This window comes from Lynx canadensis, chromosome B2 (genome assembly GCF_007474595.2).
Source record: "Lynx canadensis isolate LIC74 chromosome B2, mLynCan4.pri.v2, whole genome shotgun sequence".
Taxonomy (NCBI): domain Eukaryota; kingdom Metazoa; phylum Chordata; class Mammalia; order Carnivora; family Felidae; genus Lynx; species Lynx canadensis.
Window position 1 is genome coordinate 152,409,111 of NC_044307.1, and position 17,297 is coordinate 152,426,407.

Consider the following 17,297-nt stretch of genomic DNA (forward strand, 5'->3'; position numbering starts at 1 on the left):
GCGGAGTTTGTCCGAGGTCCTGGGCGCCCTGAGCTGCGGGCGTGATGGGAGGGCAGGGGCAAAGGTTGTGAAGAACTGGGAGTGTTACCGTGGCCTCAAGACGGCAGAAGCGTGTCTCACCTGCCAAGCCCCTGGGAGAAGACCAGCTGGCCCCAGTTGGAAAACACAGATCGCGAGTAAGATCCTTCGTGTGGCACTGAATTTAATTAACCAGAAGTCAGCAAACTGACGAGTTCTTCCCGGGCCTCCTGACAGAGGGAAGGCCTGTGTCTAGCGGGTCAGGCTGACCCGGCGCCACGGTGACCGGATCGGGAGCACGGAGGGGCGCCAGCACCCACCGGGCTTCCTGCTGGACCACAGACTGACTCCGCTCCCAGGACGTCACCCCTGCTGCCGGGCAAACAACCCGAAGACAGTAAGAGCATCTTCTACCTGACGACATCACCAACTGTTGTCAACATGATGTCATACCACCCTCTGCACACTCGGAACTTGCTGGAAGAAAGACAAAATGTAAGCATGGTTATGAAATCTACTATGTTCTAGAACTGTTAGTCCCTTTCACTAAAAGTCTTCCACCCAAGGGCACATCCAGCCCAGGGGACACTGGTTTCAAAGAAGAGAAAGATTAGAAGCAAGAGTGACCCCCGCCCCGTTTTACCTCCTATAACCCTCACTGCTCTCCCCCTACCTCCCTTCCCTTCTCCCCTCCTCCCTCCTCTCTCCTCTCCCTCCTCCTCCCCTTTCCCTCTCCCTTCTCCCCTCCCCCAACCCTAACTCTAATCTCTCCCCTCATCTCTCCCTACTCCCTCCTCCTCCCTCTCCCTACCCCCCCTTCCCCCTCCCTCCTCTTCCCACTCTCACCCCCTCCTCCCCCTTTCTCTCTCCCTCCTCCCCCTCTCCTTCGTCCTCCCCCCCCCACCCCTCTCTCTCCTCTTCCCTCTTCTGCCTCCTCCCCTTCCCCTCCTCCCTTCTATCTTCTCCCTTTATCGCTTCCTTCTCCTACATTTCTCTTCACATAGAAATGTGTCTGGGACGTTACCACACCCTTCACCCAGGTCCCTCACTGGTGTCACAGGCTTCTCTCTAAAGTTACCTTTAAACATCGTATAATGTTAGCTACGACCAACTGGCATGGTGTGCCTATTCGTGGTGACTTCATCCCACTGGAAACAAAAGTCTGGGCTCTGTGCAGTCAGCTGCTCCCATCTGTCCACATGTCAGGGCACAGTGGGTTTCAGGGGCCCCAGTGAGTACACACCAGTGGGTCTCGTTCACCACAAAGTGGCAAAAATAAAACCCCATGCCAATAAGTGACCAAATCAAAATAGCATTTCTTTTTTTGGTTCATTGGTGCCACACAAAGTCCGATCTCCAGAATCAGCTGAGACACGCTTGGGAGAATTCTCAATTCCGCCCTCATCCAGTCCCCGAGGAACCGGGGAAACAGGAGACAGCTGGGCAGAGGCCACGCTGCGTCAGCCAGTGTGTGGCCAGCCCACCTGCCCAAAGGCACCTGCTTTGCAAATGCCACGTCATCAGTGTTGGCTACACGAATGAGTCGGTGCGCGAGTGTCTGAGTGAGGACCAGCCCCTGTGCTGAGTACCATGATCTCCTCTGAGATGGACGGGCTGATCGCCCAGTTCGGCAAGACTTGTAAAAACGCACATGGCAGGACGCTGCACGTAACCCGTGACAGCTGACGCCCAGGACGGACTGGAACCCCGGGCGGAGGGCTTCTGCCTCGATGTAAGTTTGTTTGCCACTTGGGATCTGGTCTGAGCCTCAACAAACAGATAAAATCTGACTCCATAGAGAGCTCTTCCCAATGGATGAAGCGATTGTTAAAAATCGTATTAAGCTTCCACGTAGCAGGTTACGTGAGTTTATTTCATTTGGACTTCGCAGCAGCGCCACAGAGGAAGAGCCGTAATCCTCGTCTCCAGATGGGGAAACTATGGTTCGGAGAACCGCGGTAACCTAAGCCAGGTGACCCGGCTAATGATGCCGTGCTCAGAACACAGGTTTTCTTACTTCCAAAGGCTCCCTCTCTGCTGGCATGCTCCCGGTCCGGCCCTTCCACTGCCGTTACAAGTCTGGGTTCTTATGGGTTCACAAGCAAGACCTGAGGGAAATAAACACATTAATGGCTGAGAGCCAGACCCTGCATGAATATCACAAGAGCACAGAGCTCTCATGCTCCCCAGACTCTTCACCCTGCTGCAGAAAACTGGCTGCCGCCCAAAGGAAATGGTCCATAATTCCAGCCCAGCCCGTCGTTAGCGGCTTTCCCGGCTAGCCACGTGCAAAAAGACAGGCAAATCCTAGGGAAAAAAGCCATTTCTTCTGCTCTAAGCCCTACATCAATTACTGCCTTTATAAGCAAATCACCTGCTTCATAAAAATGTTTATTTGCTGTGTTTTCTAATACACAGTTGCTGTTGAACATCTTTTAATTACAAAGCACAGAAATGAAAATACATCCCTAGGCAATTTGTCTGAACCACGCCAAGTCTGTACTTGGCCAAGAGTCTTGGGCCAACCGTCAAATGTGAAGTTTCAGAGAAAAGATAATGAAATCCCAGAGGGACGTGTAGGTTTAGACAGTTTCCGTGCCCCACAGGCCCAATAAATAGCCGGTGAAAAGAGCACAAAACACAAATCAGACCTGGGCATTAGGATTTACCAGCCATGTCACCTTGGAAAAGATACTTCTCACCTCGAGGAATCTCAGGTTCCTTGAGCCTGGAATGGAAGCACAGATCTTTCAAACCCTCATGAGCACAGGGCCAGTAGACAGTGCCTGGTGCGTTTCCTGGCACACAGGTGCTTCTTGTAACCAGCAATGATCTCCATTGATCCAGCTTTGTAAATGCTTCAGGGGCAGGAAGATTATTCGGGCAATTTCCATGAGTTCCCCAAAGTTCCGAGTCCTCAAGTGACTTTGTCGAAGTGAGCGAGCTCTGGGCACCCGAGTTTCACCTTCCTCACCTTTCTGGGGCTCTGGGGGTCAGGATGAAAGGAAGAACTGAGGTCTCCCTCCCCTTGCCTCAACCACCCCAGGAAACAGACATACCACCAGTGCTCTCTAACAGCACCCCTGAGTAATTCAGGAAGAGGGTAGCAGGATTCAGGCTTACCGAGCTGGTCATCTGAGAAGCGGGGACTTGTCATGGGGACCCCCAAGCTCTTGCCCAGCCTGCACGGATTGGCCAAAACAAGGCTGAAACAAGAGTCCTTCCTTTGGGCTGGGATCACATCAAATCAGACTGGTACACTGGTCATCCTACACTCAACAGCTGCTCTCTTTGGCAATTGAATATGCCTTTGATCAACAAAACGGTAAAACCTATCAAAGCGAAAGTGAACACAGGCTCTGTGGAGAAAATAGAAAGGGGCTTTGGTGGCAAAAAGATGGAGAACATCACTGGTTTTTTTACGTGTTTGTTTATTTGTTTTGAGAGACAGAGGGGGTGGGCAGAGAGAGAATCCCAAGCAGGCTCCAGGCTCTGAGCTGTCAGCACTGAGCCCAACACAGGGCTGGATCCCATGAGCCATGAGATCATGACCTGAGCGGAGATCAAGAGTCGGACGCCTCACTGACTGAGCCCCCAGGCACCCAGAGAGTAGCACTGTGCCTGAGGGGTTTGGATAGTCTGACGGGGGCCAGGCAGTCACAGCAATGTCGAAAGGGGCCGCTTATCACATAATAAGATCAGACACTTGCCGGGAAAGCAGCAAACATTCTACTAATTAAAGGTGAGAGAAAAATCGTTAAGTCTTAATGAGAAGGTGGCCAAATTTGCTCCCAGTGTAACGAAACTAATTGCTCACCTATTACGTCATAGAACGTCAGTCAGTTGTTCTCTCTCAGTGGAACTGAAGTTGGTTCAGTCTGGGGGGCAAGAGATCTGGTCCGTGGTGATGTGTACTGACAACCGGTCATGCCCGTGCTCTCGGACTCAGTACCCAGTGTGGGTGGGAGGGTGAGGTTTTGGGCCACAATGTCATTGTAGTAGCGAGATTTTTCTAAATAAAGTGGATGCTTCGTGGAGTATTAAGCAGCCTTTTAAAATGCTAGTTTTGCAGACTAGGCAGCCACATAGAAATTGCTAGTAACAATGTGGGTAAAAAGTAACAGATGTAACTTGTTTACAGGCCGATTGTAACTTCACAGAAAGTACATGTAGGGAAGGCAGACACAAGAAAACATAGCACATGACATGAATCCTAGGACTGAGAAATTTTGTTTTCTCTAACTTTCTATAACACGGCTTAATTTAGAATTTAAAACTAAAATTACTTTTTACAACAAAGAAGTGGTTTTTTCTCTCTTGGTGGTGTTAAGAGATGACCCCACACCCAAACTGGGCACAGGCCCCCTGGGGGAAGGTCACAGGGCGGAGGCCTCCGGGCCCACCCTATTGCAGTAAGAATTCCAGGCACCCGCCCACCCCCTCGGTGTGCAGGGAAGCTCCCTCCAGCGGCACCTCCTTTTGTTGAGGACCAAAAATAATCCAGACTTTAAAAAAACAATATAACAATAGAAAATAAAGGTTGCATGATACAAATATAACACCTGGCTGAAGCCGTAATAAAACTGATCCGTTTTGATGCGTCTTAAATGCAAAGGTTAACAATCTGGACTTACCTCGTTGGATGACTGATCACACCCCCACTCTACCGAGTTTGATTGGAGGCCAAAGCTGTGTTTATCTACTCACGCATAACAGTATTTCAAATTTATGTCATTCCATGAAACGACTCTTTTCAAAGTGACAGCTACATGCATAAAATATTCAGAACCTTTTTCTTTACCTTCTTCTAAACATTCACTCACTCAAATCTTGAAAACAGATCCTTAAAAATATTTTCTCCATGCTTACCTCTCCTGCTACCTCCCCTCTATGGTTCTTTCTGTACTTGAAGACCCTGGTTTACTGAGATTAATGAGATAAAACATGCCTATGTGGTTTATAGAAGGCAAAACGAGGTGAAACTGTAGCTTTTGCTATCATAACATGTGTCTTTGCTACTGTGGCTGGAGAGTCAAGTCCCAGCTGTACAGAACCATCCTGGGTCCCCTGGAAGGGACCCAGTGAGCCCAGGGAAGGACCCTGCACAGACCCAACAGGTGCACACGTGCTCAGCCAGCTCTGTCTACCACCTGGGAGCGTTAGGGCTCAGATGGGCAGGGTCTCTGCCAGACTCTGTAAGTCAGTTGTCTAGATAGAAACTGGGGCAAGAAGGGAGAAAAGCCAACTGAACGATGGCTGAAAAACGGTGTAAAACATGCCATTCCTTGTCCCTTAGAAAAATACTGTTAAGGTCCCCAAGTGGAGGGAGGAAGGTGCTGTCCTTGCTGAAGTGTCCACGTTATACTCAGCTTGGGCAGGTGCACAGAGTTAGTGCTTCCGTCTTTCTCAAATTCTCAAGAATTGGGGTGAGGAGGAATAGTGGCTGGCTTGTGTGAGGAAGAAGGTGGTCATGGGTCCGAGTTCACGGTTTTCCTCCTCAGACAGTGCGAGTGCAGCATGCCTCTCTCACGCGCAAGCCTTTTGGGACCCGAGGTGCTCATCCATCAAGCTCAGGGCCCTTGGGATCAGCTTATGCAGCACAATGCAGCAAGAGCTGCGGCTTAGGGATTCCACACGGGGTGTCTCTCTCTGCGTGACCACTGGGTCACACAGCTTCTCAAGGGGAAGAACAATGCGGCTGTGGGCAGAACCCAGAAACTTCTCTGTGCACCGGCACCCACACGCTCACCTGCACATTTCCACAGATGGGGTGCAGAGACGGGACACATGCCTAAAGCACTCTTTCCTGAAAGAAGGGATCTCTCCCTGTCTCAACAGTGCAGCCCTGAGCCTCATCGCTGGGAGCACCGGGGACAGCAGAAAGCCACGACCGCAAAGAAGCTTTTAGTCAGTAGTACGTCACAACTTCAAAAGCTGTGAACCTTCCAGATGTTCTGTGAGGACAAATGACATAAATGCCAAGTGCTCCCCTGGAACCTTGAGACCACGGTAGCAGCTGTGGCAGAATTACGTCAAATGAGGGCTGGACATTGGCCGTCCGACACCCAACAGCATGTGAGAGCCTTTATTCAAAGGTGCCTGTCGTCTGTGACTATCTTGTTGATTTACATTAAAAGCAAGAGAAATACACACAGGGCGGACAGTCATAAAACCTGGTTTTGCGCTCTGGGGCGCCTGGGTGGCACAGTCGGTTAAGCGTCCGACTTCAGCCAGGTCGCGATCTCGCGGTCCGTGAGTTCGAGCCCCGCGTCAGGCTCTGGGCTGATGGCTCAGAGCCTGGAGCCTGTTTCCGATTCTGTGTCTCCCTCTCTCTCTGCCCCTCCCCCGTTCATGCTCTGTCTCTCTCTGTGCCAAAAATAAATAAACGTTGAAAAAAAAAATTAAAAAAAAAAACAAAAAAAACCTGGTTTTGCGCTCAAGACAGCCCCTGCCAGCTCTGTGACCTGAGCCCAGCCCCTTCACCTCTCTGGGCTCTGCTCCTTCCACGTCTTGAGGGTTCCTTACCGCTCCGGCACTCGATGTTCCGTTCGTTCCATGCTCTGTACTTAAATTATGACCGAGAACTGGGATATTTTCCAGTCATCTGAACCAAATCACGCAACACATTCTCACACACCTACTCATGAACAACCTTTACCCCTCGGGGCTTAGTCGGGACATTTTGAAGGGACCTAGCGATGGCCAGAGGCGAAAGCAATGTGCTGGCACCCACACACACAGCTGGAGACAGCACCTGGGGCCACCTGGAGGTCAGGGATGCCAGACAGAAAGTGAAGGGCCGCTCGCCCAGCCTCTTACCGAGGAAGCGAGCCAGCCATCCCCTTACAATCGAACCAGAGCAACACGGCTGTTTCCATTTTCTGAGCATTGCCCACGTACAGAGGTCAAAAGTGTGGGGTCGGCTGTTTTGAGCCCTCTCCCTCCCTTGAAATCAAGACTTTGAAATTTGGTTTGTGCAGAGGTTCGTTTAACTCTGTTTATCAAAGTGATTTCCGACTTTCCCTGTCCTGTGCTGACCCCAGGAAAGAGCTTTCTCTCCGCACGTTGGCTTTCTGAGACCGGTGATCTACCCCACTGGCTGTGCGTGCGTCCGTGGAAAGACCACATCGAGGCGTGGCAGGAGGGGTCCCCCTCACCAGCACGGGGCTCCCTGAGACGGTGGGCAGAGCTGACCCACCCGCGCCCGCACCCCGTGCTCCGGAGAGGAGTAGCCGTCACGTGCAGGGTGGCCCTGGCAAAGACCAGAATCAGGAGGTCCCATGAAATGAACTGAGAGGGTCAGGAACCTCGGAGAACAGCAGGACTTGGCCTCAGCTGCCCCATCTGTGGAATGAGTCTCACATAGGTGGTTCCTCTGCCGGGGGCTCCTCCAGTCCTGGTCCGAGCTCCGGGGGTTGGTGGGGTTGGTGGGGGGGGGGGGTCCCCTACAGCAGTGCTCCCAAGCTGGCACACCATGAAGGTGCGGCCTTGCAGGCCCTTGCGAGGAGCGCCCACGGCCAGCCCACCCTGCCGAGAAAGGCTTCTCAGGGGAGCAAGAGGAGAAGGAATATTCTAGCAGCCCCAGCTCTCAGAGAAGGAAACTCACCAGCTGGGAAACAAAGCATTCTCCAAGAAACTTCCCTTCATTGCCTGTTCATTAGCATTCTTGGGAAAATCAGGCAAAGACTTGACAATTTCAGAGAACAAATTCACAGTGTTAATTCATGCCTTTACTTGACATTATTTACTGTTTAAAAAAATTAAAGCCTAAATCCCCAGAATATAGGTGGTTGGGAGGGAAGCAGAGGAGGACGAGGGTGGAACAGGCCGCTGTCGGGACTGGGGGTGACACCACAGCCCAGGTGCGGGGACAACGTTGGGTTGAAAGCTCTGACTGTGACAGCAACTGCCCGCCATTGTTTGATCGAGCCCGGCCGTGTGGATGCAGTTGCTTTGGTCAATACGATCACTTTCTTTTTGTTTTTCAGGGAGGTCAAAGGTTGGGGACTGGGGGCTGAGGGGGCGGTGAAGAGGAGAGACGGGGCTCTGAGACATGGTTTCTTGGAAAACACCCCCCAGGAAAAAATACTTCTGTCACAAAATATCAATGCTGACCAGATGTCACTGACTTTTTTTTTTTTTTTTTTTTTTTCATGTGTCCCTTAACAGCTGGCAAGAATATCAGCTCAAATTATTCACCACAAACACACACTTTCTGTTTGTCTCCAGATAAAAGGATTTAAAATCCTATTTGTCAGTAAGGGATGGTGAAACTGTGGGATGGACTTTTCTAGTCCAGAAGAAAGGTGACTTTCTTTCCTCCCTGGTCCCGAGGGATCAGCTCAGAGGCGAGGGGGCTGTGGCTCCGTGCCAGCTCTGGGCCCCGGCCAGGTGGTGGGGACAGGTCCCCGGGCAGGCACACTTGTGAATAGGCCCTTCGGCAGACCACCCAGGAAATGAGGACCTGGGTTGTGGTCCACTCAGGCTTTTTTTTAGAAGACTCTCATAATTTCTAAGTATCTGTTATCCCTTGGTGTCCAGTCTAGAACATTCTATCACACATCTATAGACATAGATGGTCCTGGACTGTTTGTCAGTCTCCATGTACAGCATCTACAGCTTGTCTTTACAGAAATGTTGTTTCTATTTAACTTATAATCCCTGAGTGCTTTGGACAAATGGGTTCTCGGAAGATACTCACTGAGGAAAAATTGATCACAGATACACTTTTTAAAAAGTCATTTGATCAACAGTGACGAAAGCATCTATGGTGGGTTGAACGGCATATCGCCAAACCCAGGAGCCCAGGCTGTGCCTTATTTGGAAATAAGACCTTTGCAGATAATTAAGAATGGTGATGCACTCATATGGGGTAGGAAGGGCCCTAAACCCAATGACTGTTGTCCTTGTAATGAGGGAGACCATGTGAGAAGAGGGAGGTAGAGAGGTTGGGGGTGTAGCCACCAGCCCAGGGACACCCAGGATTGTCACCGCCATAGGAACTGGGAGAGAGGCAAGGGGCACCCTGCCCTGAGAGCCCCCAGGAGGACCCCACCCTACCCACAACTTTGATCTTGGACTTTCAGCCTCCAGAGCTGTGAGAGAGAGTACATTTCTGTTGTTCAAACCCACCCGGTTCGAGGAGCTTTGTTTTGGCAATCCTAGGAAACTCGTGCAGTGCCCAAGAAGCATAGAAAGTTCCAACGAGTTCTACGGGAAGCAGTCGCATCCAAGATAAGAACCTGCAAAACCACTAGTGTTGCCCTCTGGACCCACCCCGACTCGCGTGGTGACCTTGTGACCGGAAGGCCCTCACTGTTTGCCTGAGGGGGAGGGGTGGGGGTACCAGGTGCCACAGCCCCACCTGGGAAGGCTTGGCCTGGGGAGACGCCCTGGGGGTTGAACTCGGGCACAGAACAGGCTCACGGAGCAGAGGCCGTGCAGCCGGCCGGCGCCCCAGAATGTGTCCTCGGTGCAGGCGTTAATTGGAGGTTTCCCATCCCGCTCTGAGCTGAGAAACAACAGAAAAGGGCAAAAGACCAAACTCTCATTCTTCCGCACCAGGAAGCCCTGAGAATTCATCCAGAGGCAAAGATTTGGCTGGTGGCTACTGTCTACACCGCACGGATGCCCGCTTGTGCGCTGGCTGGTGGAAAGACTCTGGGCAGAAAACAGCAGCAGAAAACCCCACCGGGTGTCACGAGCAGGGCGCAGGGCTGGCGGTGCTCCTCGCGCTCGAAGGTGAGATTCGTAACCTTAAACGCATCTGCTGCCACCATCTGACCTCATGGCGCGGCATCCAAGGGCCAGTCAACGAACAAGGCCCGCCCCTGGGGACAGCATGTGGCAGCAGGGGGCACGGAGTGGGGGGGGGGGGGGGGCGTCTGCAGCCAGTCTGCAGCCATCAGACCACAGAAAGAGCTTAACTGATTTAAGTCACACCGTTCGTGGGGTGCAAAAAAATGAATGCAAAACAGGTAGAAACACCCAGTATTTGGGCAGCGCAAAGCCTGGGTGGTGGCGGGGCCTGCAGAACCCTGACGGTAACGGACATCCCAGCTTCGCCAACACCGTAACTTTATTTTATCTTCTTGTCGAGGGAACACGGGACGCTGCACATCTGCCCGAGGCCACCAATGCCCCACCAGAGCACCAGAGTCGTGTTTGCTGGGCTCATCAAGCACAGGGCCCAGCACCAAGTACCGCCAGTGTGTCAGCAGGAGAGCCTGCCAGCCGCCCGCCATGCTTCGGGACATCACGGCAGTTGGTGAGACAGATGCCCAGCACTCACGCTGGGCGTGAAGGGACGCCGGCCGGGGACCGGATCGCCCGTTGGCAGGGCCTGTGCGTCAGGACCGCCCCTTGCCCAGCACCTCTGTGGATCACCTGTGCAGTCACCCAGTCTTGGGGTGGCAGCGCTAACCTAGGTTTGTGGAAGAATCGATGATCCATCTCAGAAAGATGCCAGTGGAGAACCAAACGCTGTTTCAAAGCAACCGTGGGGGGTTAGTAACTTAGATGCTTTTCCCTCTGACTTGTTCCTTCTCTACTTCCTCTGCAAGCCTGATGATTCAGCTTAGAAATACTAAAATGGTTGCTGCAGTAAGAAAAAGCAAGGAACATTCCTTGAATATTTCAGAGCGAAATGCTTCTGAAAGCCCTTGGTTCCCCCACAGAAAACGTTTAAAAGAAGAAGATTCATGAATCGGTAGCAGCTGTTCCCAGCACCTGTTATTTATTCCAATCATTAACGTTCTCATGGCATTTTGGAAAGAACTGAGCATTTTTCCTGGAGCAAAACGCTGGGTTCTGGACTACACAGTTGACTGCATCCAACTGTTGCCGGAGACAAAGGGCCCACGAGGCACGCTGGAGAGTGGAGTGAGCCCCCCGAACCACCGTGTCCCTCTGAAACGACCTCCTTCAATCCGAGCAGTTTCTGTCATCTGTCACCCCGCCATTGACTCATCTGTCTCTTTGTAGCACTCTGGGGTATGGAAAGAATGGCCATTTTTCTGCCAATAATTTGCCCGGCAAGTATTGACAAGCACCTACCACGTGAAGGACCTATGCTCAGGGTGACTGGGGACACGAGGAGGCCACAGACCATCTGGTGGCCCGGGAGGGAGAAGGACCCAGCGCTGAGCAGCCATCAGAAAGAGCCACCTTGCCATACACAGACTCAAAGTCTGGCCACAAAGAATGTCTCTGCCTCTACTCTTTCCTTCATTCGGAAGCCGACCTGGAATGACAGAGGCTCCCGGGAAAGAGACAACGCGTCCTGCTGCTTCCGCCTGCTGCCATGTGGGAAAATGCGTAGCCAGCATAAACCCTGTCGCTCTGAATGTGTCTCTCGTGCTAACCTGAATCTTCACGCCTTCTGGACCAAAGTGAGAGAGTGAAGGTGTACAACAGAGCACGCATTTCCGGGGCAAGTCGGATCCTGCGGACAAGGTGGGTTGTCAGTGAAGCAGAGAGGAGCCGCTCTGAGCCTCAGCTGCTGGCGGGAAGTCCTGGAGCCACGCACCTGAGCACCCGCAGGGATCGCGGTGGTTCTGAGTCGGGGCTGGACCGCCTGTGTCTCACAGCTGCCCCACCCCTTATGGACTCAGGGCCCTCGATCTTTCCATCTGCAAAGTTCTTCACCCCCTTTACCCTTATCGGTGAGCCCTGGGTGACGTCAGGGGTAAAGTCTGCATCATTTCCAGGAGACCCAGTCCCAGCACGCAAGGTGCTCTGATGCCAGAAGGAAGACCTGGCCGACAAGATTCACCTGAAAATGTTTGCAGCTGGTGGCACTGAGCTCAGCACACCTAACTGGGGTGGGCAGAGGACCAGCAGCAACCCCTCCCTTCTGATAAAGCAACAGAAAAGCCCAGCATCACAATGAGAGAAACAAAGTTCTCAGCAGCAAGGAACTCCCCACTGGCCCCACATCTTGACCTTGTTTTGCAGGCTCCTCCTTCCCTTCTTCCACGGTGTTGGAACCTACCGGGTGACACAGGCACCAGATAGATCGCTTGTCTGCAGACGGCGCACGACCTGGAGGGAGCTCCGGCTTCACAACACTACGAAGCCTCGTGGCCAGCCACGCGAGCGGCCTCCTCAGGCCCGTGGTTGCGGAGGACCACGCCTCTGTCTTCCTGTGTGGTTTAGGGAAGACTTCCAGAAGGGGTGGGTCAGCAGATGAGGGGGAGCCTCCTGGATGGCAGAGGGAGAATCGTCATGGACAGGATACAGGAGTACAGGACGTGTGGCAAGCACACAGGCCCACTACCAGTCCCGGCCTCGGTTTCCCTGTTGACAGAATAGAGATTATGCTTCCCACTTAGAATCCAAGATTCCCAAAAGTCCAGAGACTGTGAAGTGAATCTATTGTAACAGGTCAGAAATAGTTTTGAAAAGAGATTCAAGTAGGATCAGTGGCCACCAGGAGGCCGTGGGGTGTGGGCAAAATGTCAGAAACCTCGGTGGACTTCGGTCTTCACGTCTGAGAATAAGGGTTTTCTGGGGGAGAGCCCCCCTCCCGTAGCTCCTGGGGGAACATCTGAGGCCTTGCAGGTCGAGAATAGGCTGGGGCCCCTGGGGCCATGACAGAGCAAATGCCAACATGGTGGAATCTGGCTGTGGACACCTGTCTGCTTGCGGGTGGAGCACCAAGCAGTCTTCTCTTTGCGGCTCCCGGAGCCTCCGTTTCGGGCACGACGATTCTTTGGCTTACACTGACTGTCTATAGCACAACATTAAAAGGCCGTCTGTGCTAACGGGTTGGTTTGATCAGTGTCATCTGATGATCTGAGCCGTAACATTGAGTTTAGGTTCCGATTTATTTTAAAGTATTTTCAGACTGGTTGGATAATTGTTCAAACTTCATCTGATTTGTGTCGGGTGGAGATACGTTGAGAGCAGGTGTTCAGCGTGGGGTGAAGTGCGTAGAGCCTGGGATGTGACGCTATCTGCCGCCTGGACTCAAGCCGGCCTCCCCGCAGTCATCAGGTCCCGGCATCTACAGACTCTGGTCTCCCGGGCCGGCCAGCGATACGGCCCGGACGCGTCACGCCCCGGCGTGGCCTCCTCCTGCAGCTCCCTCGGGGCTGTGGCAGCATCGGGGTCCCTCTCTGTGCCTCCCAGCTCCGCCGTGGCGGGGCCGCCGTGGCCGGCACTGCAGGCTCACCTCTCCCTTCAGGAGGACACGCGAACGCATAGGCGCCTCGTCCCCACCCTCTCACCGACGGTCTCCATCCACCACTGCCCCCAGCCTCAGGGGTACAGCGTGCGGGAAAACCGCAGGCGTCGCTTTCTTCAGCCACACGCCCTAGGCTCCCCTGTCGCGGAGCCCTAGCCCGCTGGCCCAGGACACGCAGAGGCCGAGGGCTCAGCGGGTGAGCTCCGGGCGCCAGGCACCCTGTTCACGCTGGTGCCCGAGGTCAGGTGTCCAGAGTTTCCACGGCTGCCACAAGCTGTCCCCGCAGGGGCCCCGTGACACAGGTGCTCCGATCCAAATGGAGTTAAAGCGAAAATGAGTCGGGGAGAAGTCCTTTGTCTCTGCCAGAGGGTCCGCCCAAGCAGGTGTGTCTACACCTCAGACCCAGCGGGGTGGGGGAGCCAGAAGCACGGCTGGGACGGGCTGGGCGGCGGCGTGAGGAGGAAAGTAACAGAACCGTTACCCAGAAGGATTTCTGCCCTGTGAAGTCAACAATGTCCTACGACCGGGAGGGTGGCGGGGCTGGAGCCAGAGTAGGCGCCGGCCTTCGTGACCCTCGCGGTGGACGTGTGCACGATCTCACTCACTCCGCCCACACGGCTGCCCCCAGGCCTCCTCAGCCCCTTCCTCCCTCCCCGAACTGTTCCCAGCCAGTCACCCCGGAACCTAGTCTGGGTCCGGGGCCGTTGCGGCCTCCTGGATCCCTCCGGAGAGCCGCTGGGAGAGGCCACCTTCCCGGCTGCAACCCGTCCTCCCGACGGTGCCAGCGCCCGCGCGTCTCGCAGAGAGGCCTGGCCTCAGGGGAGAAAGGGCCAGAGGCAGTGCCGAAGGAGCGGAGAGAGAGAAGGGGGACACTGGAAGCTGGTGACGCCGACCGCATCTGCGGGGGTGGGCTTCTCCGGACGCGGACCGAGGAAGCCCCAGAGACCACACACGCAGACCGCAGAGACCGGCGACCCGGCAGGGAGAGGCCCTTCACGGCCCCCCACCCCGCCCCACTGATTTGCGTGGAACATTTCTTACCAAACCCCTGAGCAGTGCAGACGAGGACTGACTGATGCAGGAGCAGAGATACCGCTGAGAACACAGTGTGAACAGCTTCCTTCTCTGTGGATTTCTAGAACCTGTCTCTGCTGAGGTCCGCTAACTGGGCTGGCAGGGACTGTGGACGCGAGGGGCGTCCAGGGCCACTCTCCGTCTTCACCACGGCGTTGGTCTCCCGAGCACACAAGTCTCTCAACACTCGTCCGACTGTGAGCTTGATATGTGTGCGTCTTACCGCGCGTAAGTTATACCTCAAAGTTGTTTGGAAAAACGAGATGGGGGGCGCCTGGGGGGCTCAGCCGCTTGAGCCTCCGATCTTGATTTCGGCTCAGGTCCCGATCCCAGGGTCCTCAGTCTCCACACCAAGCATGGAACCTGTTTGAGAGTCTTTCTCTCCCTCTCTGCCCCTCCCCCTGTCATTCTCTTGTGCTCTCTCTCTCTCTCTCTCTCAAAAAAAAAACCCCAAAACAAAAAAAGATGACCCAATTAAATAAATACATAAAAATACATCCATAAAGAAAACCCAACATAGGGAAGTGTTGGCTCTAAATACACTCAAGGGAATCTGTGGAGGGGACGTTTCCGGAAGAAAGTGTCACCTGTCAGGCTCACCTGGCTGGACCCTGCACCAAGTCTGTGGTCCCCATGATGTCAGTGGCCTTTCTAGCCTCCACAAAAGGAACTAATTATACTCACTCAGGTGTGTTATGAACTCTAAACTGATGTGTTTTAAAATACCTGACACACAGTAGGTCCTCACTAACGGGCAGTGGGGGTACCTGGTGTGACAGAAAGAATGTGAACTCAAATAGCAAACAAAAAGGACTTTTCAGCCCCTCATTTAACAAACTAAAGTGGAAAACAGCTTTTATACACTATTCATCAGATTGGTGAATAAATGCTAAAATCATGATACATATTGTTGGTAAAGAGCAGCTGGTTGGTTTATGTAAATTGGCATAAGTTTTCCAGTGGGAATTCATAAAGAGACAGCAAGTGTCTTTACAATGTTCATTCCCTTTGACAATATAATTCCACCTAAAAATGTATTATAAAGGAAAAATGAGATACAATGATTATGTAAAGATATTCAATAAATACTATTCGGATGCTAGAATTTGGAAACAATCCAAACATCGAAAGATGGGAGAAAGATCAACTCTATCAGGGTGCAGCTGGAGAACAGGATACACTTGTTCTCCACCAGATTCTTTCCAGCTGCATCATACAGTAAACATTTGTTTATTACATCATACATACATCATACAACACACACAATATGTACATACATCATACAATAAACATTTGTTTATTGGTTGGTTGGTTTGAACAACAAATGTTTGAAGTAAAGTTCTTCAAGCAAGACTTGGTTCAGTCCCTGCGTTCAGAAGACCCAGGGGTGTCAGGGTGTCCAGAGAAGAGGGGTGGGAGAGCCTCACCCCAGCACCTAACCCTTCAGCCTGAGGGACCTGACCCCCACTCCCATCTGCTGACGACAATAATCACACGGGCGCTCTACCCAAGCTTCAGGAAGCGAGACCCTCTGTGTACTCGTAGGAGGGGAACAAAATGCAAGCAGGCTTCGCCATGTTCCCCATCTTTCCTGCTGAGCTCCTAGGAACAACCTGGCATCTTATTCAGCATTTATGCCCACTGCCAGAACAGGGCAGGGCACAGAGCAGGTCTCAGTGAGTACGGGAGTCAAAGAGACACATCTAAAAGGAGGAGATGCTTTCCAGGCAAGAATAGAACAAGCGAAGGAGGCAGGCAGACATTTAACAAGCACGTTTCACTTGACCTTGGGATTTCAAGGTCACACTACCCTGGTAATCAAGAGGCATTTTGTTACCCAGACTCTTATCCTTTTCAAGAAGATGGAGAAGGAAAGAAATTTGGGGGAAAAAGAGTCCAAGAACCTACCTCTGACCCCATCTGCCCTCCAGGTGCAGAAACACACACACACAACAGATGCCTTAAAGTACTTACCCACGGCGCCTGGGGGGCTCAGTCCATTAAGTGTCCGACCTCAGCTCAGATTATGACCTCACGGTTCGTGAGTTCCAGTCCCGCGTCGGGCTCTGTGCTGACAGCTCAGAGCCTGGAGCCTGCTTCCGATTCTGTCTCTCTCTCTCTCTCTCTCTCTCTCTCTCTCGCTGCCCCTCCACTACTCGCACTCTGTCTCTCTCTGTCTCTCAAAAATAAATAAACATTAAACATAGATATATGTGAAAAAAATAAAAATAAAAAAATAAAGTACTTACCAGTCTGCCGGGGGCCTCCGGGCACCCCCTCGAAACTAAGAGAGGCTTGGAACATCGCAGGGAAAGGACGTGTGCTAGGACAAGTGCTTCATTCGGCAAACTTGCCGGGGCTGCTCCGCTGAGGTTGGGCTCCCTCAGTCAGTGGCTTCCGAGTCCGAGACGCCCCCCCCCCCCCGCCACCCCGCACCTCCTGCTCTGCCACGCGTCCTCGTCCTCACAGGCAGTAAGGGGCAGCAGCTGCACTCGCTGCAGGAAGCGGGAAGAGTCAGGAGAGAGGGCTCAGTCCTCCACAGCAGCCTGCCCACCAGCGTCACCGAGCAGTGCGAGGACGCCGCTCACCCTGTGCCCAGGGAGGGAGGGGGCTGCAGGACCTCAGCACACTCCAGGCTGCCAGCTCTGATCTCAACATTTGCTTGGAGAGTCCCCACCTACGGGAATCTCTTCTGGGCTGCTGAAAGGGAGCTGCTGGGCAGGTCACCCAAAATCTGTTGATTGAACTCTCCTTGAACATTTTATTTCTCTCTGTTCCTCCCCATTCTGCCACTGCCTGGCACCCCGTGAGCCTGCCGGGTCAGGACCGTATAAACCAGGGGCCCCTTCCTGTGTTGGCACTGGCAACGGCCCCAAGGCTCACGAGCCTCCCTTTCCTCCTGATTGGAGGAACACAAAGCCGGCAGAAGTCGTGCCGACTGGCCCTGCCCTCTGGGTGGCTCAGGCAAGCTACCATGAGACCGGGGTGACAGGTACAGGCACCTCGTCTGGGGCGTCAA